Genomic DNA, 24,923 nt, shown 5'->3' with positions numbered 1-24,923 from the left:
TCTAAATGACAGATTTAGGTATGTGAGTGGGTAAGATTTCATACTCAGAGAGCCAAAGTAGCTGACAACAAAGGCACAGAGAAGGGACCGAGCCTTGGCCAAGAAAGACCCAGTGAGACAGAGTGGAGAGCTGAAAAAAGAGCACATTTCCAAATGGGACTGAATCTGATTGGACCACATATGACCTGGGGTTCATTCCTTTCTAAAACTTCCAAGCAACCCTCCACCCTCTCCTTACAAAATCAGAGAGGAGCCCCTTTTGATTCTTTGCAAGGTAATAGAACTACATACAAGAAGAAAATTTGCTTATTTGATTTGTGGGGCTGTGGCCATAGATTTCAGTAATTCAGGTCAATTAATAGATCCTGACCGGTCACACACATCTGGGGAAAATGAACGTGATGCAAGCCATGAGCCAAGGGGCAAAGAGATCACCCCTTTGAGAACATCACAGGCAAATGGGAAACAAGGGGTTAAAAGCAATCCAGAGCTACTGGCCCAGAGATGAGAGGAGTTTGGGGGGCAGGAGCAAAGAAAGAGTGAGAGAGCAGTCTGTTTAGAGTAACATCAAAAAGGAACTGGCACAAACCGCACAAAACGTGGACAAATAGTGATCTCACTCAAAGAATTTTTCTCCCAAAGGCAACATTCTTCTAAGTGCACCACACACCCTCCAATTCCAATATACTTGTGTCATTGTGGGCCCAGACGTGGAGTTTCTTTTGGGTGTACACTTCTTATATCCAAAATGCTAAATTGAGAGCTTGTGAGACCAAGATTTGTGGGAAATGTGAACAAAGTCCTTGATCTAGATGCTTTGAGGAAACTATCTTTCAGAAGAATAAAAAAAGACACATTGGGTAATATTCTTAATCTATTTAATATCTTAAAACCCATCCACATGGTGGGCAGCAGGCACAAATCTCAAAAAGGCTAGAGTATAAGTTGGATTTAGATAATCATCCACAAGTCCAGATTTGTATCTAAACTACCCTTCAGTCTGGAAAATCTAACTGAAAATGTTAATGTGTTTATAAGCTGAGATTTGTTTTAGGTTATTTGATACAAATTCTGGTAATGATTTTTTACTTGATTTTTTTTCACTTGTATTTACATAATCAGAATGTGAAAAGGTGCTTCTGAATATTTTAGGGTAACCATCCACTCATCCCTCCATCCATCCATCTCTCCCTCCTTTTCTTCTTTCCTTCCTTCTCTTGATTTCTTCCTTCTATCCTTCCTTTTTGTTTTCTTCCTCCTTCCTTCCATTCTTTTGTCTTTCCTTCCTTTCATCCTTCTGTCTGCCCATCTCTGTCCATAACTGAACAAAAGCCTTTTACTACATAAGCCTAGTTTCTAAGTAGAACTCTGACTGAAGAGCAAAAATATTTGTTTCTTTTTTATTTTAATCTAAGTTACCAAACAGTTATCATGGTTCTTAATGATAAAACTCCCTTACAATGCTCATTCAGATAAGGCTCCCCATTGATATTATCACCAGTATTTTACAACATTTCACCATGCAGTGAGTACAGGGAGAAGCTGATCCAAATATATTAAGACTGGGACAATGAAAGAGAATCTGGAATTGGTTGCACAAAGACCAGGGACAGGATTTATACAGTATTTTTCCTAGAATAATATGAGAGCTGCAAGATAATGGGGCTAGGGAGCAAAAAAGTTTGTACCAGACTCTGTGACTAATTAGGGATATGTTAGTTATACTTTCACCTACCTCACAAATTAATTTTATTTTACCTTTCCCTAGAGCACCATTAAAGCCCTTTTGAAAATTCAGCTTCTCGAGTTCATTAGAGGGAACTAGAAAGTCCAGATTTCCAAGTTGAAGGATCTTAGAGGAAACTTAAAAACCCTCCTTTTCCCCTACCTGCTTCCTCCTCTTCACCTTTCAGAAGGAAAAATAAGGCCGAAAGAGGTTAGGTCATAAAGGCAGTGAGTAGAAGGGGGTGGATTTTGATTCATGTCCTTTGACTTCAAAGCTCATGTTCTTTCCCCTGCAACACACTGTCAACAGGGAATAGGTAAGATCTGGAATAAAATGAAATGATGGATAATTAGGGACTAGGTACAATGTGACATATAAGTAAGGTGAGCTACAGTCTGCATGTTCATAAATCCAAATGAAGCCATTGGGCTCAGGCAGAAGCATAATTCCCCAAGGGGGACTGATGACCCTTACATGGGACTAATGGGAATGTGTTCTGGGAACTATCTTCTCGCAGGGTAAAGACAGCAAGATCGGGCTTGTAGGTATTGTGAAGGGACAGATGGAGTTGAAACAATGGATAGGTCCAGTATCCAGGACTTGAGGCTGTTCATTAGAGAAGGACTGGACTAGTGATTGTACAGGTGAACTAGGAACCTGTACTGGGACTGGACCAAACAAATGGATAGGTCCAGTGTCCAGGACTTGAGGCTGTTCGTTAGAGAAGGACTGGACTAGTGATTGTACAGGTGAACTAGGAACCTGTACTGGGACTGGACCAAACAAATGGATAGGCTCATATCCAGGACTTGAGGTTGTTCATTAGAGAAAGGCTGGCCAAATGATTGGACAGATGAACTAACACTCTGTACTGGGACTGGATCAAGCAAATGGATAGGTCCAGTATCCAGGACTTGAGGCTGTTCGTTAGAGAAAGACTGGACTAGTGATTGTATAGGTGAACTAGGAACCTGTACTGGGATTGGACCAAACAAATGGATAGGTCCAGTATCCAGGACTTGAGGCTGTTCATTAGAGAAGGACTGAAAGTGATTGTACAGGTGAACTAGGAACCTGTACTGGGACTGGACCAAACAAATGGATAGGTTCAGTGTCCAGGACTTGAGGCTGTTCGTTAGAGAAGGACTGGACTAGTGATTGTACAGGTGAACTAGGAACCTGTACTGGGACTGGACCAAACAAATGGATAGGTCCATATCCAGGACTTGAGGTTGTTCATTAGAGAAAGGCTGGCCAAATGATTGGACAGATGAACTAAGACTCTGTACTGGGACTGGACCAAGCAAATGGATAGGTCCAGTATCCAGGACTTGAGGCTGTTCGTTAGAGAAAGACTGGACTAGTGATTGTACAGGTGAACTAGGAACCTGTACTGGGATTGGACCAAACAAACGGATAGGTCCAGTGTCCAGGACTTGAGGCTGTTCATTAGAGAAGGGCTGGCCACATGATTGGACAGATGAACTAGGAACCCGTACTGGGACTGGACTAAGCAAATGGATAGGTCCAGTATCCAGGACTTGAGGTTGTTAATTAGAAAAGGACTGGACTAGTGATTGGACAGATGAACTAGGAATTTTACTGGGACTGGACCAAACATAGGCTAAGAGAGACCATGAGAATGAACAAGAGCACTGATAGGAAGGGAGGCAACGTCTTATCTAGAGAATGAAAGTCGGGTGAGAGAAGGGACAGGTTGTTAGAAGCAGCTGCTGGGCAGACAGAACATGCATGTGCTCGGTCAGCTAACTTCTGACCATCTAAGCTTTGTCAGCCTTGGATCAGACTGAGATGGGACTCCCCAAAAGTCCTAGCAATAGCTAGGAATCCTTCCAAGCTCGGGGGATTCAGTTCCTGAGTCTTGCCTTTCAATTAGATGGCTGGAGGCTTTCTCCATAACCCCAGTCAGAATGTTCAACTACAACTCTGGTTGACTGTTCCCTAGTCACTGAAGGCTTCCTGCCTATACCACATAAAGACCCAGCTATTACGTGGATTCTTTTTGTTTAGTTATTTTTAAAACCAAGTTCTTTGATTTAGTTTTTGCTACTGAAAAAAATGCATTGGTTCACATTCAGCAAATGACTATGATTCATGCTAGATTTCACTCTTTAATCAAGTTCCCTTGGGGAGACACTGAACTTACCCAGAAATCTTGAAGAAAAGCAATGATTCTGACTTTATCTCTACATTTTGCTCTTTTTACCTTTTACCGATTGCTCCTAATCTTGTCCTAAGAGACAGAAGAACTTTGCTCTACATCTCTCCATTAATCATAAAAGTATGCTTTAGATTCATCAGTTTCTGTATCTTATCCAAACTCAAGCACTTTTATTTTGTAGACATGGGACTTCGGACAAGCCATCTCATCTTTCTGAGTTTCAGTTTTAATATCTGCAAGAATAAGGTTTGCATGGGTGTTTTAAGAATTAAATGAGATGACAGTTATAAAGTACTTTTATTGATGCCAACTATTTCTGCTAGATTATCAACTGATCACAGGGTTTCTTAAGCTATCATGCTATATATCTTTTCTACTGCCCCCTACCAGCTTACCACCGTCACAGAATCACAAATGTGTGTCTGTGTACACACATGCACACACACATACACACACACACACACACATCCCTAGAAGATCACCCCGTGATCAGCCGAACTCTTTTGACTGCCGTACTGCCTCACTGACTCCTGTGATCTCCCAGGGCACCCTCCCACTGACCCAATCATTTTCACACAAACTGTCTGACCAAGCATCCTTCGTCTTACTCATGGAGAATCGTGTCTGAGGCCGCAGATCTGCCCCTACAGCTGTGGCCACCATCTTTATTCAAGTTATTCCACTTGGTGATGTGCTACTGGCCTTGGACCAGCTCAGCCAGGAAATAAGACCTTAGGGGTTCCATGGTGTGGGCAGAAGCCTCCCCAAAGCTGGTAGGAGATACAGCCTAGCGTTAGGTCTGGCACTTAGCAGCAATCACCAAGTGAAATTTTATTAACAATGACCGAATGAATGTTTTCTACTAAAATCAGAACAAAAAGGAAGACAATCTATTGAAGAGGCAAATAATGTCCTCGGAAGTGTCAACAAAGAAAAACAATGTTTAATGGCAGAACTCCTCAGTCCAGTCGCTCTTTAAAGGAGCAGTTAATGAAAAGGGCAGAAAAGTCAACTTGTCATGGCCCCAGTTCAGTTAAAAAAGCATTTAGTGCCTATTAAACATTGAACATGTACAGAGAAAAGCCAAACAATTCCTGCCCTCAAAAAGCTTACATTCTATCAGAAGAAATTAAATATATAAAACATTAAATGCAGAATATATATGAATTAAATTTTGGAGCCAGAGCACTAGGAACTGGGGTACTTGGGATAAATTTCTGTAGGAGTTAGAACTTAAAGGAAGCTAAGAGTGCCATGGAGGCAAAAGAAAGGAAGGACCTCATTGCAACAAGGGGACACGATAGGGACCCAAACACAAAGTGGGAAACAGTGTGGGTCTCCTGGATCAGTGCTGTGGATCCATTAATTCTTCTATCCTTGGACTGTCCCTCTTCTCTTTAAAACTTTGCTTCCACTGAAGCTCAATTTTAGCTTTGAGTCTGGCTACAGAGAAGGAGATGACTGTGTGGGCCCTACAGAAGCACCTGGCTCTCCTCTCTCTGGGGCCTTCTCCCCACGTACTTATGTGTCATTCACAGTCCCCGATCATCCATATAATCCTGATTTCCTCTTCACACGCCTCCCACACACTCTGGGAAGAATCATGGTGTCTGGAAGCAACACTTTTTAAAAATTTATTACTCTATATAATTGGAAACTCCTGATTTGTGGGGTTTTGACCCAAAAAGAGTCTTATAGACGGTGCCTCTTTCCTGGAGCCATCACAGAGCTGCAGAAGACCAAAACACCCCATGGAGGCAGAAGGTCAAACATGGAGGGCATTTCTTGGAAAGAAACCCTGAAAAATATGAAGTCACTGCACCCCTTGGAACCAGAGGAGTTTGTGAAGAAGATAAGAAAGTACCTGAACAAGTCCCAAGGGCCTTAGCTGGGGTGGCGGCTGCCAGCAAAACTTATGGCTTATCACATCACTGCAGGACTATAGGGGAAATGATGTGGGTCCCCTTTAATATACAGTCTTCTACCAAAAGGTCAAGAATCTCAAGGGAATTAGTGAAAAAAGGCAAAAGAAATTTGTAGCCAAAGAAGAAATGGAGTACATTATTGAATGCAAAATGGATAATTCTGATTATAAATAAGTTTAAAAGTTTTTGTATAAACAAAACCAATGCAGACGAGATTATAAGAGAAGCAATAAACTGGGAAAGCATTTTTACCATAGAGGGTTCTGATAAATGCCTCATTTCTAAAATATATAAAGAATTGACTCAAATTTGTAAGAATTCAAGCTTTTCTCCAATTGATAAATGGTCAAATGATGTGAACAGACGATTTTCAGATGAAGAAATTGAAACATTTCTAGTCATATGAAAAGGTGCTCTAAATTACTATTAATCAGAGAAATGTAAATTAAGACAACTCTGAGATCCCACTATATACCTCTCAGATTCACTAAGATGACAGGAAAAGACAATGATGAATGCAGGAAGGGATGTGGGAAGATTAGGATACTGATGCATTGTTGGTGAAGTTGTGAAGTGATCCAACCATTATGGAGAGCAGTATGGAACTATGCCCAAAACGTTATCAAACTGTGAATACCCTTTGATCCAACAGTGTTGCTACTGGGCTTATATCCCAAAGAGATCTTAAAGGAGGAAAAGGGACTCACATGTGCAAAAATGTCTGTGACAGCCCTTTTTGTAGTGGCAAGAAAATGAAAACTGAGTGGCTGCCCATCAGCTGGAGAATGGCTGGATAAATTGTGATATATGAATGTTATGGAATATTATTGTTCTGTAAGAAATGACCAGCAGGAGGATTTCAGAAAGGCCTGGAGAGACTTACAGGAACTGATGTTAAGTGAAATGAGCAGGACCAGGAGATCACTGTACATGGCAACAAGATTATACGACGATCAATGCTGATGGACCTGGCTCTTGTCAACAATGAGATGATTCAGGCCAGTTCCAATTGTTCATCAACATCCAGCCATCTACACCCAAAGAGAGACAATGGGAACAAGAGTGGACCACAACATAGCATTTTCACCCTTTTTGTTGTTGTTTGCTAGCATTTCGTTTTCTTTCTCATTTTTTCCCTTTTTTGATCTGATTTTTTTGTGTGTGCAGCCCCATAATTGTAGACGTATGTATAGAAGAATTGCACATGTTTAACATATATTGGATTACTTGCCAACTAGAGGAGGGGTGGGGGAAAGGGAAGGAAAATTTGGAACTCAAGATTTTACAAGAGTGAATGTTGAAAATTATCTATGCATATATTTTGAAAATTAAAAGCTTTAATAAAAATATAGTCTTCTATTTTATGATATAGTAGATATAATAGAGAGAGCATAGAGAATGATTCAAAGGAGATATAGGCTTGAATATCCATTGTGCTATCTTAGTGACCAAGTGGACAGAATACTCGGTTAAACTTCAGCCTCAGATACTTATTGTCTGTGTGAACCGGGACAAGTCAATTCACTTCTGTCTACCTTAGCTTACTCAGCTGTAAAGTAGGAATAATATTAGCACTTTCCTCCTAAGGTTGTTTTGAGGATCAAAAGAGATAATATTTGCAAAACACCTAGTATAATTCCTGGAACATAATAAATGCTTAATAAATGTTTGTTCCCTTCCACTCACATACATATACATTCATTAGCTAGATATGTTTAAACAACTTATTCTCGATCCGAGCCTCAGTTCCCTCATCTATAAAATGAAAAGTTGGGCTCATTCCAATGGAATAAAACCTCTGGAACTAATCTTTCTCTCTGTGTGTCTCTGCCTGTCTCTGTCTCTGTATGTCTCTCTCTTTGTGTGTGTGTGTGTGTGTGTGTGTGTGTGTGTGTGTGTGTGTGTCTTTCTTTTATCTCTGTCTCTGTTCTGTGTCTGTCTCTCTCTCTTGGTCTCTTTCTGTCTCACTTTCTATAAATTTATAAAATTCCAAGGCCTGAAGAGCTCTCATAATCACCCATTATATGAGGCCCCAAAATGTTCTTCATGGATCAAAGAATGAAGGACTGAACAAGGATATAAAATTTTTTTACAGTTTCTGGCAAATAGAGATGCTAATAAATGACTGTTCATTGATTAAATGCTTGTTGATTAGCTTTCCTTCCTCCCTCAAGAAAAGGAGCAAGGTACAGAAGAACTTTACAGTGATTTTTTAAAAAATACCATCAACTGTGAACAAAATGTAATGTGAAGGTAGTGCAAGAGAAAGCAGTTGAAGCAGGCAAAAATTAGAGAATTAATCAAAATTCAGGCCTGGTTCCCCGAGCTTTTGTACATAGAGATAGACAATTAATTGGTAAGCCTTGTTCTGCCCCACATGCAGGACACTAGTCTTTCATTATAACCATATCCTGTCTGCACATTTGCCATCCATGCAATGAAAATAATATGCTCAGGTCCTAATTGCAGGGGAGAATGCCGCATTGTCATGTCTGAGAAATTACAATCTGAAACAGAGGCAATGTACTGCACTGAAAAGGGGGTTGGATTTGGAGCAAGAGGAACAAGGATTGAATCTGCCATGGACCATGGGCAACTCACTGGATTTCTTCATCTATAAAAACAGTAAGTCAGACTAGGTGGTCTCTCTCACCCCCTCCAGCTCCAAATCGATGGTGTTGTGACTATGACCATGGCCGTTTGTCCAGCACGTTTTATGCTTTTGAGGGGACCAGATTTCATCAAACGAGGGAGTTCCCAGTGACTCACTCTGCCAGTGTGGATCAGTGACTTTGCCCCAGCATGTAGGCTGCCTGGAGTCTCTGGGATCATGACTGAGGTTGTTGCCATTGGTCAGAATCCTGAGTCTCTCAAAGTTGCTTGTCTGGGGCATTAAAAGCTCACATAGTCAGAGGGAAGAGGTCAGAGGCAGGATTTGAAGTCAGGTTTTTCTGGCTCCAAGGCAGGAGCGCTATCCACCAGGGTGTATTGCCTTTCCCTTCTATATCATGTGATTCTTTACTAGATGTTCTCCATCTTTCTCCCTTTGGTAGAAGTGTACAGAAAGCTTTGTTCATTATCACATGTGGTTACTGAGTCTGTTGATTTTGTTGAATCATTTTCCTTTGTTATAAGAAAGAGGTCGTTTGAAAGAAGGGAGGAGATAAAGAATTCTTGTGAAAAATAAAAACATACCCAGAAAATTTATTTTTAAAAATAGATATGTCCAAGTTCCCAGACTTCTTTATGCAGCAGTCATACAACCCAATCCAATCCCAAGCAATAACCATTCCAGTTAAACATAGTGCATCATACTGGTGCTGGAAATACAGACAGAACTGAAAACATTCTACTGTATACATTCAGCATTTTAAAGGTAAGTCCGTGCAGGATTAAATGAGGGGAGAGAGGACACTAGGAATATAGAGCACCAGGAAAGGCTTCATGTAGGAAGGGGGAGATGAGTGGAGCTTTGAAGGAACCAAAGGATTTTAAGAGGCAGAGGTGAAAGGGGGAATTTTATCCCTTTTGCTTGTGCAAAGGCAAGATGGTGGGGAAATGAATATGGGATTTTGACAAGCCAGACAAGCTCAGTCAAAACCCAATGAACAAAAGGAGGGATGTGCAAGAAGCTTGATAAGGTAGGCTGGAGCCAGGTTGTAAAAGGTTTTAAATGTCAATCCCCATAATCCAACTCCCAGAAGAAGCTGATTGATTACAGCAAAAAGTAAGACCAAACCCATACTATTATCTGGCAAATTTATACTTTTGAGAGATTACTATACACATTAGTGTTCTGGGAAATCAAAACCAAATGGGGTTAGAGGTTTTTGGGTGGAATGATCGGCATGTTTGTGTCTATGGGAGCCCAGACAAAAATGCAAACACTTCCATTTTCCCTCATATTGCTTGCCTACCAACTGCTGGTTATGGGAACCACTCTATCTACTCTGAAACATCATGGTGGAAGACAAGTGGAGTACTTGGAGGCAGGAATAACTTCTGGTCATTTCTGAAATCTGGTCTAGCCACAGAAGACACAAAACTGTCATCCATGTGATGTTCCAGCTGCTCCAGGTGTTTGGGGTCTGGACAGAGACTGCTCTAAATTCTCTCCCACTCTTCTTCCCCTGGGATCTTGGACAAATAGGAGGCGATGGAACGATTTGGGGTGAGAGGACCTAGGTTTGAAGGTCAGACCCATGTGGCCTTGGAAAAACGTCTCTGGGACTCAGTTTCCTTACCTGTCCTGGAATGATTTCCAAGTTCTCAGTTCCTCTCAATCTAAGATCTCTACCCTCTCCACTGGAGATTCTCAGTGTATAACATTTAGGACTGAGTGAAATTTTCTCTAAGGTCCCTTTCCATTAGGAACCGATTATTCTACAAAGATCACAGAGCCAACGATTTCTGCTTCCAAGTTAGAGCACTTTGGGCCCCTCCTCTACTCAATGAGTCTTCCAAAAGGAGCAGCAGCTCTCGGCGGCTCTTGGGAACGCTTTTTCCTCGGCTCATCACCACATTCTCCAGTTCTGTCACCTGCAGATATCCTCAGAGCTGGAGAAATCATCATTTTTAGATGGGAAAAAAGGGGAAATTCATGATCTTTCGGCAGCGGAGGAGAGAAGCTCGCAGTGGCAGCAGCTTGAAGGGCAAAGGCGCCTGAATGCCAGCAGGGCATGTGGGAAGGCAATGGCATCATTTCCTGTAAACCTGATTGCCGGGGAGGGAACGTTGCCATTCATCTCAACACAGGCTGTGCAAAGATCAATGTTTACCCTTTTCTGATTCACATCTAAAACAAATGATGTGAGGAAAAGCTTCACCATCTATTTTAAAACACGAGTTTCTATTTGGGACCCAACATGTAAAATTTCTGTTTAGCAATTTCAGCTAATTGTGAGATTAACATTTTGGGGAACAGATTGCAAACTTCAAAATGGAAAAAGATCATTTTAGGGAGGGAACTGAGGCAGCTGTCAGGGAGCCCACATTAACATACATTTGCATAACAGATGTACAGTAAGGTGTCTATGACAGACAATCACTGAATATTAATGACACAGACCAAGGCATCATTTGCGTAAATGCTGTCTGCTGGGTATTGGAACTGCTGTGCTCTTTGCCGAAGACAAAGGCCGTGCAGCCGAACAGATGCACCCAATACATCGATGCATCTTAATTTATGACATCCTCATGAAAGACCTTGTGGTGTGATTTCAGATTTCATTACAAATAATTCAGAGATAAAGGAACTCGGTAATTATCTTTCCCCCTACAGTCAGTCTCCCTCAAAGGAAGAGGGCTCATTTCTTGACTGCCATTGTCAGACATTTGGTGAAAGGCATCCTTTTTATGAAGCTGCAAAAAAAGCATTGCTGAAAGTCAAACATTTCGTATTTAATAGATGCTCCAATTAGCATGTTGCAGGACACCTGTCATGGAGAGGCCCACCTCCCATCTCACTGAGACGGCCAGAAATTTCACAGCGGGTTTCTAATGGGAAGGGCAGCACCAAGGGAGCCAGAACCCCGAGGTACGGGCCCATTTTCTTCATCTGGGTCGCGCCAACTGGGTCTAGACTCACCTCAAGGCCCGTCTCACAATTCCACCGACATGACGGCGCCTGATCCTGCAGCTCGTACTGATTTCACATTCTCACTGTTCATCACCTCAACGTCTCTGGCACATATGGGGCCTTTGATTTTATTTATTTGCTTTATTGTTGACTACTTTTGGATTATTCTCTAGTTCTTTTCTTCCTGTGATGTTTGTTCCCACTCCCCTCTCATAAAAGATTAAAAGCTCTTGGAGGGGAGAACCACATCACCTGATTCTTTTATACAAATCCTTTCCTTCTTTCTCATCCCCTCCCATCCCATCCCAGCCAAGGAACCATACAACATGGTTCATTTTTAGGCTCTCTTTTCTAGTCCCCAGAATCCAAAATAGTCAATAAAAATTTGGTTATCTACTATGTGTCAGATATTGTGTTAAAGATTGGAGATACAATGAAAGGTAAAAGATAGACCTCGCTTTCAAGGAACTCATACCTAATGGGGGAGGCAACTTGCAAATAACAATTTACAGAATAAATTGGAGATAATCAACCATGGGAAGTCACTAGCACCAAGGTGGATAAAAAAAGGATTTTTGTAGAAGGATTTTTATCTGGGACTTGATGGAAAGTAGGAAGCAGAGATAAAGGGGGGATAATTTGTGACATTTTTGAAAGCCAAATAAAAGTGGAATAGGGAGATGGAGTACCTTGAATGAGAAACAGCAAGGAGGACATTGCCATTGGAATGCTGGGTGGTTGGGGTAAGTTTTGGGATGATTAACATATAATAAAACTAGAAATGTTGGAGGACATGGAGATTATTTTAATGCCAAAGCGGATTTTAAATTGTATCCTGAAGGTTTATGTTGCAATTGAAGTTTCCAATGATAGATCAGTGAAGCATAGAGCTGGGAAATACATCCTCCTCAAAGGATTTTGCCACTGTCATGAAGAAGGTTCAGTACCAAGTATAAGTCAAACAAAGATTCCCTTTAAAGGAAGAAGTTTCTAAAGTGCTCCTGTTTGCAGATAAAATTGTCTATTTACATTAAACCCTGCAATGTTGCAGAACTCTTTAAATCACTCCAAAAGATTTGACCTAACCTGTACAGGAAAAAAATCAAGTGGATCACATCAATTACCCACACTTTGACAAGGGATTGGATGGACTACTTGTATATCACATTAATCAGTACATTCATCTTGTACAGACAATGCAAATGGTTGATCTGGGTTCATCCCCCAGGAGAAAAAGAGAAGATTAAATTGCATTTGGAAAGTTGCAGTTATTTTATTATTAATGTCAAATTTCTTTCTGAAACAAGGGCACATTTTTTAACACCAATATCCTTTTATTGATTTTGTATGGCGATATGGATTTAATCTCCAGAAAGTGAAGTTGAAAATCGGGCAAAGAAAACATTTGTGCTGGATGTGACCAAACTTAGATACAAGATGTATGACAAATTATATAATATAAAAGATGCAGTGAAAAATATGACGGAAAAAAAATAAAACTAGTTATAAAACAAGAAGTCCCAGTGAGTCTGTGTGTACCGTTGATAATTGACAAAATATCAATACTTAGTTAAGAATTGATCCAACCATTCTGGAGAGCAATTTAGAACTGTGCCCAAAGGGCTATAAAATGGCATACTCTTTGTACCAGCACTGACACTTCAAGGTATGGATCTAATGATGGTATTGTTGGATTAAAGAATATGCAGTTTTACAGCCCGTTGGGCATAGTTGGAATTGTTCTCCAGAATGGCTGGACCCAGTTTCACAACTCTATCAACAGTTTATTGGTGTACTTATTTTCCCTTATCCTTTCATCATTTATCATTTCTGATAGGTGTCAATTGGTACATCAGAATTTTTAAATTTGCATTTCTTGAATCAGTAGTCATTTATCACTCTTACATAAAGTTACATAACTTTAACACCTTCTTCTGAAAACAGCCTGGTGACATCCCTTCATAATATATCATTTGGTGAACAGTTCGTTTTATAAATTTGACTTCGTTCTCCATATATTTGAGAAAAAAGATTTTTATCAGAGAAATGATGTAAAATTGTGTGATGTGACGTCATTGTCTATGGTATCTTTTATCAAAATATAATTTCCTTGATAGCCTCTTTTAATTGGTCTCTTTTTGCATTCAAAAACTTTTTCTGATATTATGATTGTTCTGCCTGACTCTTTTTAAAACTTTTTAAACTAAGCATAATAAATCATGCTCCATTTCTTTATTTTAATTCTGTGTGTCTTTCTATTTCAAGTGTGTCTCTTGCAAACAACATATTGTTGGATTCTGGTCTCTAATCTATTCTGCTATTTGCTTCTGTTTTATGGGTTTGTTCATCCCGTTCATTTTTATAATTGTGATTACAAACTCTGTATTTCTTTCCATCCAGTTTTCTTCTGTTTATCTTTATCCCTCTCTTTTTATCTGTTTTGCTTCTAACAACTGTCTCCCTTAATCTTTCTTCCAACTTTTTCTTATCCCTTTCCGCTTCTACTTTCTTGTTGGTTAAGACAGCATTCTATATTTAGTGAAGTGCATATATGTATGTGTACATGTTTTTATGTATATATAGATATATGTGTAATATGTAAATGTACATTCTTCTCTATCTGAGCCAGTTCTAATGAGAATGACATTCAATCATTGCTCCCCACCCTAGTTTCCTGCCCACAATGAAAGCTCTTTCTTATACAGTTTTTTAATGACAGATAATTTTCCCCATTCTATATTTTCCTTCCCATCTCTCCCCGTGCATCTCTCTTTCTTATCTCTTCATTTTTGACATCATTCCAACATAATCAATTCACACCCAAACTCTCTATATATGCAGAGTCCTACATGCCCTAATAATAATAAAGCTCTTAGCATGTGTTTATTATCTTCTTATATAGGAATATAAATAATTTAACCTCAGTGAGTTTTATTGTTTCTCTTTCATAATTCTCTTTTTTTATATTTCTCTTGAATCTTTTCTTTGAATATAGGATTTTCTATTTAGATTTGATTTTTTCATCAGAAACAGTTGAAACTTCTCTATTTCATTAAGTGTCTTTTTTTTTAACCTGAATGATTATGCTCGGTTTTTCTAGGTAGCTTATTCTTGGTTGTAATCCTAGCTCCTTTGCCTTGTGGAATATCATATTCCAAGTCTTCCACTCCTCTAACATGGAAGCTACTAAATCTTGTGTGATCTTGACTGTGTCTCTACAATATTTGAATTGTTTCTTTCTGGTTCCTTGCATAACAATATTTTCTTCTTGACCTGGCAACTCTGAAATTTGGCTATAGTTTTGGCAGTACCTCTTTTATGAGGTAATCAGTGGATTCTTTCCGTTTCTATATTATTCTCTAGGTCTAAGATATTGAAGCAGTTATATTTGATAAGATTTTTTGAAATATGATGTCTAGACTTTTTTAATCATGGTTTTTAGAAAGTTCATTATTTTTCAAAATCATTTCTATTCAATCTGTTTTCCAGATCAGTAGGTTTTCTGATGAGAGATTTCAGATTTTTTTCCTGTTTTTTCATTCTTTTAACGTTATTGTTTTTGGATATCTCCACTTGCCCATCTCTAGTTTTTAAGAATTTATTTTCTTCAGTGAGTTTTTCTGCATGTTTTTTTCCTAATTGGTCAATTCTACTTTTTAAGCTCCTTTCTTCAGTGTTTGTGCTTCTTTTACCAACTATCAATTCTCTTTCCAGAATTTTCTTGAATTACTTTCATTTCCCCCCAGTTTTTCCTCTATCATGCTTAACTCTTTCTTTAAATTCTTCCAGAAATTCCTGTTGGGAATTTTTTTCACTTTCTTTTTACTTTGTTGTCTTAAATTCCTAAATTTACTTTTCTTTTGTTTAATTATCTAATTCATGTCCCTTTCCCCCTTTCTCTTTCTTTTCTTAGTTAAGTGGATTTGAAATTCTAATTCTTTTCCTCCCTTCAAACTTCCTTTGCTTCTGTTTCCTCTATACTCTTTTTCTAATAAAGTTTTCTTTGTTTTTTTTTAATTTAGAGTCTTCTCTTTCTGTCTATTCTGAATTGTGATAATAGACACACAGATAATTATAGATACACAGATAGACAGCTATAATTTTCCAGGCATTTTGCTAAGTATCCAGGGATACAAATACAAGCAAACAACCTTGGGGAAGAAGATAACACATAATGAGAAGCTTAAAATCAATGGGGAGAAACATTCATGTGAACATTCCCAGGCTATCAAGGAGAAGGGAAAGTATAGAAAGTGCTAGTGAAAGGAAGCACACCTGAGGGCCCTTCTGAACTACAGGTGTGGGCAGGTAGTCCCTATTTAATCAGCCAATGCTGAATCATCCCAGTTGAATTATCATTTGACTCAAATCTTTCTATCCACAAGGATAATATCAAAAGTTTGGTCACAAAATTCAGGTTATTAGAAGGAATTAAACGTCTTACTTTTCCATTAACATGAATGAATGACTATGAATATAAAGCACAAAAGTGAATGAATTTGCATCTTATCCTGAAGATTAGTTTGTGGCAGAGCTGAAAAGTATGTAAACACATATTTGAATAACTGAAAGCTAAATAAACTTAGCTTCCGACTAAAAAGATTTTTTTCCTTTTCTTTGTGGGCCCTCTTTGTGCATAAAAGCAGACAGGTGTCCCATGGAGAGAGGCCTGGAGCCAAGAGGACGAGTTCAAATCTCAGATACTTACTAACTGTGTAATCCTGAGAAATTCATTTAACCCTGTGTGCCTCAGTTCTGTAGAATGGAGTTGGAGAAGAAAGTAGTAAACTACTCCAATATCTCTGCCAAGAAAACCCCAAATGGGGTCACGAAGAGTCAGGCACAACTAAATAACAAATGCTATATTTGTGAATTTTAACAATTGGCTCTCTAAGGAAATGCTAGACCAGCTTTCAGGATTTATATACATTTCAGGATTCTCTCCATCACTTTCTGAAGTCTTAGACAATCAACAAAACAATAAATTAAACACCAATTTGTAGCATTTGCCTTATCAAGTATATTTACCCTGAAATTTTTATAACTTGCTCTCTGTAATCCTTGAACCTGGCTTGAGTATAACCTTGTATAAAAGACACTTGTTTTCAGAAAACCTTGCTAACAGAGTATGAGCCCTGATAGGAAATAGTTTTCCAACATTAGAATGTAAGCTGCCTGCAGGAAGAAAGTATTTTGCTTTCTTATATTTGTAACCTCAATATTTAGCATAGTGTTTGGTCTATACAAGTGCAAAATAAATTATCCATCTACCTGTCTGTCTGTCATCTATTTATCTATCACCTATTACTTTTCATCTATAATCTATCTATGTTTCATCTATTTATCTCTCATCCAACTATCACTTATTTGCCTATCATCTATCTATACTCTATCACTTATTGATCTATCATCCATCATCTATCTCTATTATCTATTTACTTATCTATCACCTAGTTATCATCTATTTACTTATCATTTATCTGTCTCTCCATCTTTCTATTATCCATAAAATAAAGCAGTTTCCTCCTCAAGTAATAGATCATGCAGGCCAAGCTCCCAGGTTCCTTCCCATTCTCTAATTTTATAAAGATAAGAATTGTCTCATTGAACCAGATCCATGATGCATCCAACTCATTATAGTGTATCTATGACATGGACACCAGGGGAACTACAAATTCACAGAAAGTAAGGGAGAGAGAAATTCAAAACCATAAAATGGAACAGATAGAAAAAAAATACATTTTGAACTTCCCAAATATTCCCTTCAGAGTATTGGGAAGAAATTCATTTTATAACCAAAATAAAACAAAAGATCACTGAATCTAAAGTGAAAGGACCGGAGTTCAAATACTGGCTCTACTATTTACTACTTCACCCCCCTCTCCCTAAGCCTCAGTTTCTCATCTCTGAAGTAAGGGGTTTATGCCAGATAATCTCAATGGTCTTTTTGAGTACTCCGATTTGAGGTCTTAGAAGCAGATCACATAGATAAGTGTATAGACTTGAAGGTCTAAAGCTGGGGGAAAAAAACTGCAAAGGACAAATGGTCTGGTCCTCTCCTCAGGCAGGCCCAAGGTCACAGAGTCAGAAAAGATCAGAAGTAGGTTGTAAACCGAGCATTTCTGACTCCCAAGACATTATTATTTCTCCATAGCAGTTCATGAGAAACACTTTTTAATATGATCTTTAAAAAACTGCCAATTTTAATGCGAGAAATTTTTTTTCTCTATGATGGAAAGGGATCTATTTGATCAAAAACTGTCTCTTCCACAAAAATTCTATTCCTTTGCCTCATCATGGTATAGAAAGAACATTGAGTCCTCAGAGATTATACCAGGAGGGCACAAGCCCTGGCAGAACTCGCCAAGCTGGAAAGGTTCAAAGGAGACCTAGCAACAGAACATCTGGCTTTCGTCCCAGGTGCAGCCTAGCCAGTTTTGGAGAAAGCTTTGCTACTAGAAGACAGACCCATGAAGAAGCAATTTCCTGAGGGCCAGAAAGTCACCAAGGCTTGCATTTAAAGGAGACAAGGTTTGTGAGTTACATTAGCAGAAGGAATATTGGTGGCAATAAAAAAGAACTCCTTGAATTGTTGAAATGTGGAATGAGTCATGTGTGTTATACTGAGAATTAAAGGGGATACAGTTTTCAATCCTAACCCTAAGCATTCAAGAGAAGGTGAGATTTGTACTCCAAAGATTTAGATTCAAGTTATGATTCCAATATTTATTATCTATGAACGCTTAAACAAATCACTCAAATTTTCTGAGCTTCAGTTCCCTTCTTACTCTCTCCCTAAACACATACATGTCCATACCTGGATGAGAGATAAGCTTTTTTTAATTTTGTCTAAAACCAGGTTCCCATGTCACTTATAAGACATCTTCAGACTATGCTACCACACCCTTAAATCCCTCTTCTGCTCCACTTGCCAAATAGTTGGTACCTTATTTTCAATCCCCAACTGCCTTTGCCTCCAAAAGACATTGTTGTTTGCCTCTCTCCTTCTTCCCATTCAAACTTAAATTTCAAGTACGAGGTTGAACCCACAGCAGCTCATGATGTTTCCTATTATGGGAATATTTCCATTTACCGTTTCCCATTCTCTCTACCTGCTAACAAGGCAGTAGGGTGTTAGCGATGATATGCTTCAATGAAGCCTTCCAGGATTCCACCCTTCTAGCAATGATCTTTTCTTTGTCAGATATCATAGACTCTTATATGAATGAATGAAATATGTATTAAGCACTTTCCATGTGCAAAACACTATATAATATTCTGCTGACACAAATAGAAAAGCAAGAATCTATTCTAAGTGGGGAGATCACTCCCATGAAAGATTTCAGTTGCAAGTCAGATAGAAAAACCCCACAGTCCTTAGAGTTCAGTAGTTCAGGCTTCTTTTAATGTCTTTTCCATTAATAAAATCATAATTTATGTGTCTCTCAAGTGTTATATTTTATTTTGTATTCATAATTATCTGTGATATCTTTGAGGACAGAGGAAATTAACTCTGTATCATCATATCATCATATGCTTCAATACCTACAATGATGTCGTATATATACATAAAAGGTGTTGAATGAATATATAGCTTCCTGTCAGGGCCCTTTTCTACCAATAATGGCAAAGCCATAATCACAGAATAAGCTCCCATGCCCACAGAGTAGACTCTTGATGTATTATTCCTACTAGGTAATGATAGGAATACCTCAAGTGATCTGTGACTTCTCTAGCATGGGGACTCCATCCACAAGTGCAGCTTGAACCCCCTCTATGTTCTTTTCTTTCTGAGATACTTGTCACTCTATCTCTGCATTTTTGTTGTCCATCCTTTATTTGCAAAAAGGCCCTATGACATCACAAATTGAGGTCTTGAGTTTCATGGGTGTTGCGTAAAGCCATCTGCTTCACTCTCTCTTCCATAATCATCAACATCCAGTGAAAAATAAGGTTAAGATGACAGGCCCAGGAACTGTGGATGACCTTGGTGTCTTGGATTCTAACCAAGATCTAAGCCCTCCAAAGCTTGAACCGCCTTTTTGACTGTTGGGAAAGTATTCTCCTCTGCCCCTTGCACCAGGGTAATTTTTACAGACTCAGAGTAGACATCCCCCTCAACCACTGATGGGTTTGAGGTCTGCTGCTTACTCTCAGTTTGGTTGAACCTATCTACCAATGTGGTTTTACTGGGATGTGGCTGCTGGAATGCTGCAGTTATAATATATAATATATATATATAATTAATATATATTAATAAATTTATTTATTATATATTTAAATAAATATATTTGTATTATGTTATTCATTCAACAAATAAATATTAATATATATTAATAAATAGTTATAATAAATAATATATTTTATATATATATATATATTGACTATATACCAGATGGTTGGAACTATATTGCAAAGGGTTTTAAATAATGATAATAGCTAATGTTTCTATGGTGTTTTGTGGTTTGACAAGCATTTTACGAATATTATCTCATTTTGTCCTTACAATAACTCTGTAAGGTAGATGGTACTATTAGCTCCATTTTAGGTTAAGAAACTGAGGTTGAAAGCTTAAACAACTTGCTGAAAGTCCCAGACTTTGTAAATGTCTGAAGCAGGATTCTAAAGCCAGTGCTCTATCTACATCATGTCTGCCAAAATCATGGCACTAATAGTTTATCCTTGAGTCAATAGGCAAATACATAGCAAAAGTTTAAATCTGAATATTCATTTACTGTAGGTCATATGTTTTCCAAGTTGGCTGGAAATTGTTGGTGATTAATAAATGCTTGTTGATTGGGGATATTTTTCTATTTTACATATATAACTATTAAGTTCTATTTTTCTTAGATTATAGAGATAAAAACCTTAAAATTTAATAAGCAAATTTTAATAAGAGAGGAAGGAGATAAGACAATTTCCCCTTGGGTTCTCTCTCAGATCCCAATGACTCATTTTAATCCAGGAATCCAATAGGCTTTGTTAGGAAACTTCTAAACCCATAGCAAATTTGTTAATCTGATGTTAATCTGCTAAATTTTTCATTCAAATACAATGTATTTAGCAGAAAATGACATCCAAAAACATCGCATAACCAGGCAGAAGCAAAGCTCCAAATGATAACAACAGACACAACTCCAAAAGTTCTGAGGCATTTAGTGTAAGAGTCTAAAACATCTCAGTAAGGGCATCAGCAAGGGCAGTACAATGACTGATATTTATTCTGATATACTTAAGTAATCAGAAAAAAAAAACTAAATCATTTTTATTGAATTCAGTATGATCCCAAGAGCTAATTACATCTGCTTTCCAAGAAGGGAGTCCAATATCCTGACTACTTGATAATTCCCTCACCAAGAAAACCCATGAAAGAAAGAAAAATGCAAATGGCCCTCAATCTTATGTAGATGCCACATGCTTTTACAATGGCAATATGACAATATCAAAAAGGAGAATGGGAATTTAAAAGTCTATATCCTTCTATCTGTCTTGCCCTCTCCATACTATCCCAATAGTGTCTTCTAGTCAATATCTGATTCCTCAGGTTCCCAAAGGCTCTTCTTGACCTTCCTCTTCCCTTCCTATTAAAATGCCTTCCAACCTAAGAAAATAGAATAGGAATAAAGATAAACTTGAAATGCATCTATGCAGGAACTTTATCCAAAAGCAAGCATTTACTAATCACTACTATGGCCAAATATCATTGAAAAGGCACAGCCAAAAACAGTTCATATGAAAAAAAAAAAAAAGATCCAAAGGTTTCAATGAATTGAAAATTCACAATTCAATTCAATTCAATAAACATTTATTAAGTTCCTATTACATGATGATTAAAAATATTATCTAGACTACAGCACTTGAATAAAATTGCCAAAAAGGGGGGAAAGGAATCTACTAGTACCCAGTACTCTGCCCTGATAACCCTAAATTCAGCACCAGTCCAGAGAGCAACCAGAGGGAAGACATGTCATATTAGGATCAGTTGGAGGAGCTATGGATCATTAGCTTAAAAAAGAGATCACCCAAAGGGCCATTTTCATGGCTTTAAAATATTTCAAAGGGAATAAATAAGAGCATCAGATGAAAGTTAGAGAGACAGAGGCAACACAATAAACTATTTGCATTTGACATAAAGTTGGTCCTGGTGTCTGGGCTCCACAGAGCATCTCGGGACCAGCCTGGGCAATAGCATAAGGAGATATCTCCTTGACCTTGACAGATGCAGCAAATCTCACAGACCCCAAACCCCTGCCCCATTCCCACGGGCAAAAAAGAAAACAGTCTCCCTCCCATTGATCCTGTTCCTTGTTGAGCCACCAAGAGCTTCTCTCCAAAAATACCTGAAAAGAGAACAATGCTCTGGACTCTCAACTGTGTTATATTATTTTTATAACCATATGTATCTAGAGAAGCCCAAACTTGAGAGACAAGGCAAAGTGATTCATCTAAGTATACCCCAAGGGTTGTTCGACTGGCAGAGACCCAAGCTGGGAACTTTGGCTACTTTATGAAGAGATGATTTGCCAACATCACAATGGTAGGAATGAGTCACAGTTGCCATCTGCCAAGTTCAACTCCAAGTTGATAAAGAGAGCTAGATCTGGCTTATCCAAAGGAACTAGACTCTGGGACATTACTCTCACTCCTGATATTTTTTTTTTTTGCTTGATAGAGTCAATCCTATTACCTTCTCCTAAGGCCAAAGTGGAGCCCAGAACCAATAGAAGGAGCTATGGTGGCAATGACAATGAGAGCAGTGTTGCTGAGCCAGTGAATTCTGCCCTGCAGAAGAAGCAGCCTTCTGTTTGGGGGAAATGCACTACTGACTCAAAAACATGGTATGCTGAAAAGAGATCTTAGAATACAGAAGGAAAGAACTGGAAGTTTCTCAAGAATAGAGGGAAACTTTAAGAATATTGGAGCTGAGAGACTTTAGAACATGGAAGTCATGAAATCTAGATCATAGAAAAAAGGATACAAAACATTTCAGCTGGAAGGGACCTTAGACACAAAATAGAAAATGTTAAAGCTAAAAAGATCTTAGAGGTCACACAGTCTCTTCTCTCATTTTCACTTGAGGGAACTGGGATCTACAAAAGGAAAGTTAACTTTGTTTTGTCCATAAAGTAAGGTAATGATAGAAAACTCAAGTTCAAGTTACATCACCCAGTCCAGTCAGATTGAGGGGGGTGAGAATGAGATTAGGTTATCACAACTCAGAAGATACAAATATAAATTTTCTAAGCTATTTGAATGAAAGACTTTAGGAAGCATGAAAGATGACTGACTTCTCTACATAAATTTCACTGTTGTTCTCATTCATAGAAAGAGGGGCTTCACAGAACTGATTGTGTCCCACAGTGAAGTTTTCTAACCTCTCCAGCCCTGCTTCTTCTTTCTCATAAAAGGAGATAAATAGAACAACCATTATTTTCACTATTTCACCATTATATGGAAGAACAGTTAGCTACATGTTGTGGATGAGAATTTAATTCTTCACTTTTGTTTTGTTCAGTCATCAAGGAGAATTTCCCTAATCAACCAAGATTCCTCAACTTCTAAAACCCTGTCACACAAAACCCCAAATCTCTGAAGCCATCAAAGCAAGCAAAGTACTAAAACCAAATGCAGATATATCCCTAAAAGACAATTACCTGGGAGCTTAGATGAGGAAATATTCAACAACAATAAGCACAATATCTTTTAGCCCACCTGTCACTTTAAATAGCTATGAAACTAGCCATAAGCTTAAATTCATCTCCTAGTACCTTAACACTAGTATTGTGTTTCAAGCAATACATTCAATCAAAACCCACTATTCCCCAAATTTGGCTACCCCCATGGAGTTTGTAATGATACTACTTAGCTTTGCATTGTGTGATAGACAAATGAAATGATTAACTTCCCAGGAAATAAGGATTTTTTATGTATTTATCTAAACTAAAGCCTCCCAGAGATGACTCTGTTGCAAAGGTAAACATCACCAATAATGACTGTGCACATAAAAAGACCTAAGGCAGTGGGATCCCTAAAGCTTTGGGATCACAGGAAGGGAGTTGAATCTTGGCTCTGCTGGTCATTACCTATGTGACTGGCAAGTATTTAACCTCTTTGGGCTCTACTTTCATCAAATGATAAATGAATAAGTAGATGATCCACTGAGGATCCTTCTAGTTCTTAATCTATGATCTATACAGATGAGTCCCACACCTTCAAATGACATATGGAGAAACTGAGAATCAAAGAGGTTAAGTGATCGACCTCAATTAGGCAGGTAGCAAAAAGCAAAAAAAAAAAGTTATAGGATCATATATTTAGTTCAGAAGTTACTGAGTCCAAATCCATAATCTTATAGATGAAACTGAGTCCAAGACAGATCAGTCACATTCCCATCCCAATCCAATTGCTTCATCAATTCCTTCTCTATCAAAGTCTTTTTTTTAATAAGTGGATTAGCAATCAATTAGAATTCTGGTTCATGGAATCACAAATTTGTAGAATTATAAGGAACAGCAGTGACTTCCTCCTGTAACCCACATAGAGGAAAAATCCCATTATAACATTCCTGGCAAGTGGTCCATGCAAAAATCTCCTTGGAGAACTCTGATGAGGAGGAACTCACTAACTTTAGAGAAGTCTTATTCAATTTTGGGAAACTCTAATTATTAGAAAATCTCCCAAACCTTCTATAAAATCTAGATTTGCTTTTTGTCATTTTAACTTGTTTTTGGTTCTTTCCTGTGGAATTATACATAATGACTCATCCTTTTTTGATATGAAAGTCATTCAAATACTAAAGATTGCTATGCTTTCCCTTCTAAGTCTTCTCATCTCTGGGTCAAATAACCTTTATCAGAATTTTAAAAATTGGTTTTCTTCAGAGCTCAGGTCTATATGAGGTCATATCCAGCTTTCCTCTCTTTCACTATAACAAACGAGAAAAATGGTCATATTCCTTAAAAATTCCCATTGTCTTCTTCCCAGGAAACAATTCTTTCTTGTTTGTGAGAATCAGTTCTAGAAGAGAATTTTGCTTTACTACCCTCAAAAGACAGATGAATTTGTCAATGAATCAAATCAAGAAATTATCACCAACCATGCATGTTGGGAGGATGGACAGGTAACAGCAAATGCCTAATTGAAATATCCTCTTCTTGCTCTACCGTTACTCCTTTCTGGGAGTTACCCAATTTCCAAACTCCTCATCTATTGTCTCCTTTTGTTGAAATGATCTATAATAAACTCAGATGGCAAAAATCTCTTTTCTTAATCTTATCCTCTACCCTTGCTCAATTAATTTTACTCCAATGTTTTCCACCATATGAACACCAAGAGTGGTTTCCACTCATATTTTATCAGGTTATCAACTTATTCTGTGACATATCCATCTATTATGTCATTTCCTGAATGTAAATTAACCTTCAGACCATATTCTAGACTAATTAGATCCAAAGAAAATATTTTAATTATCATATAATTTGATTAGTTTTTTTCAGATTGGGTCTTAGTTTC

General features: G+C 38.1%; 1 long non-coding RNA gene across 1 annotated transcript; it reads left to right on the top strand.

The window, feature by feature from the left end:
* The first annotated feature begins 19,127 nt into the window (after positions 1–19,127).
* Positions 19,128–24,658, top strand: LOC116419850. Its single transcript, XR_004230176.1, has 3 exons — positions 19,128–19,495; positions 22,084–22,249; positions 24,396–24,658. It is a non-coding gene; the product is annotated as an uncharacterized LOC116419850 (long non-coding RNA).
* The last annotated feature ends 265 nt before the right edge of the window (positions 24,659–24,923 follow it).

Source organism: Sarcophilus harrisii, chromosome 6 (genome assembly GCF_902635505.1).
Source record: "Sarcophilus harrisii chromosome 6, mSarHar1.11, whole genome shotgun sequence".
Classification (NCBI taxonomy): domain Eukaryota; kingdom Metazoa; phylum Chordata; class Mammalia; order Dasyuromorphia; family Dasyuridae; genus Sarcophilus; species Sarcophilus harrisii.
Note: the sequence above shows the minus strand (reverse complement) of the source record. Positions and strands in the feature narration are given on the sequence as shown.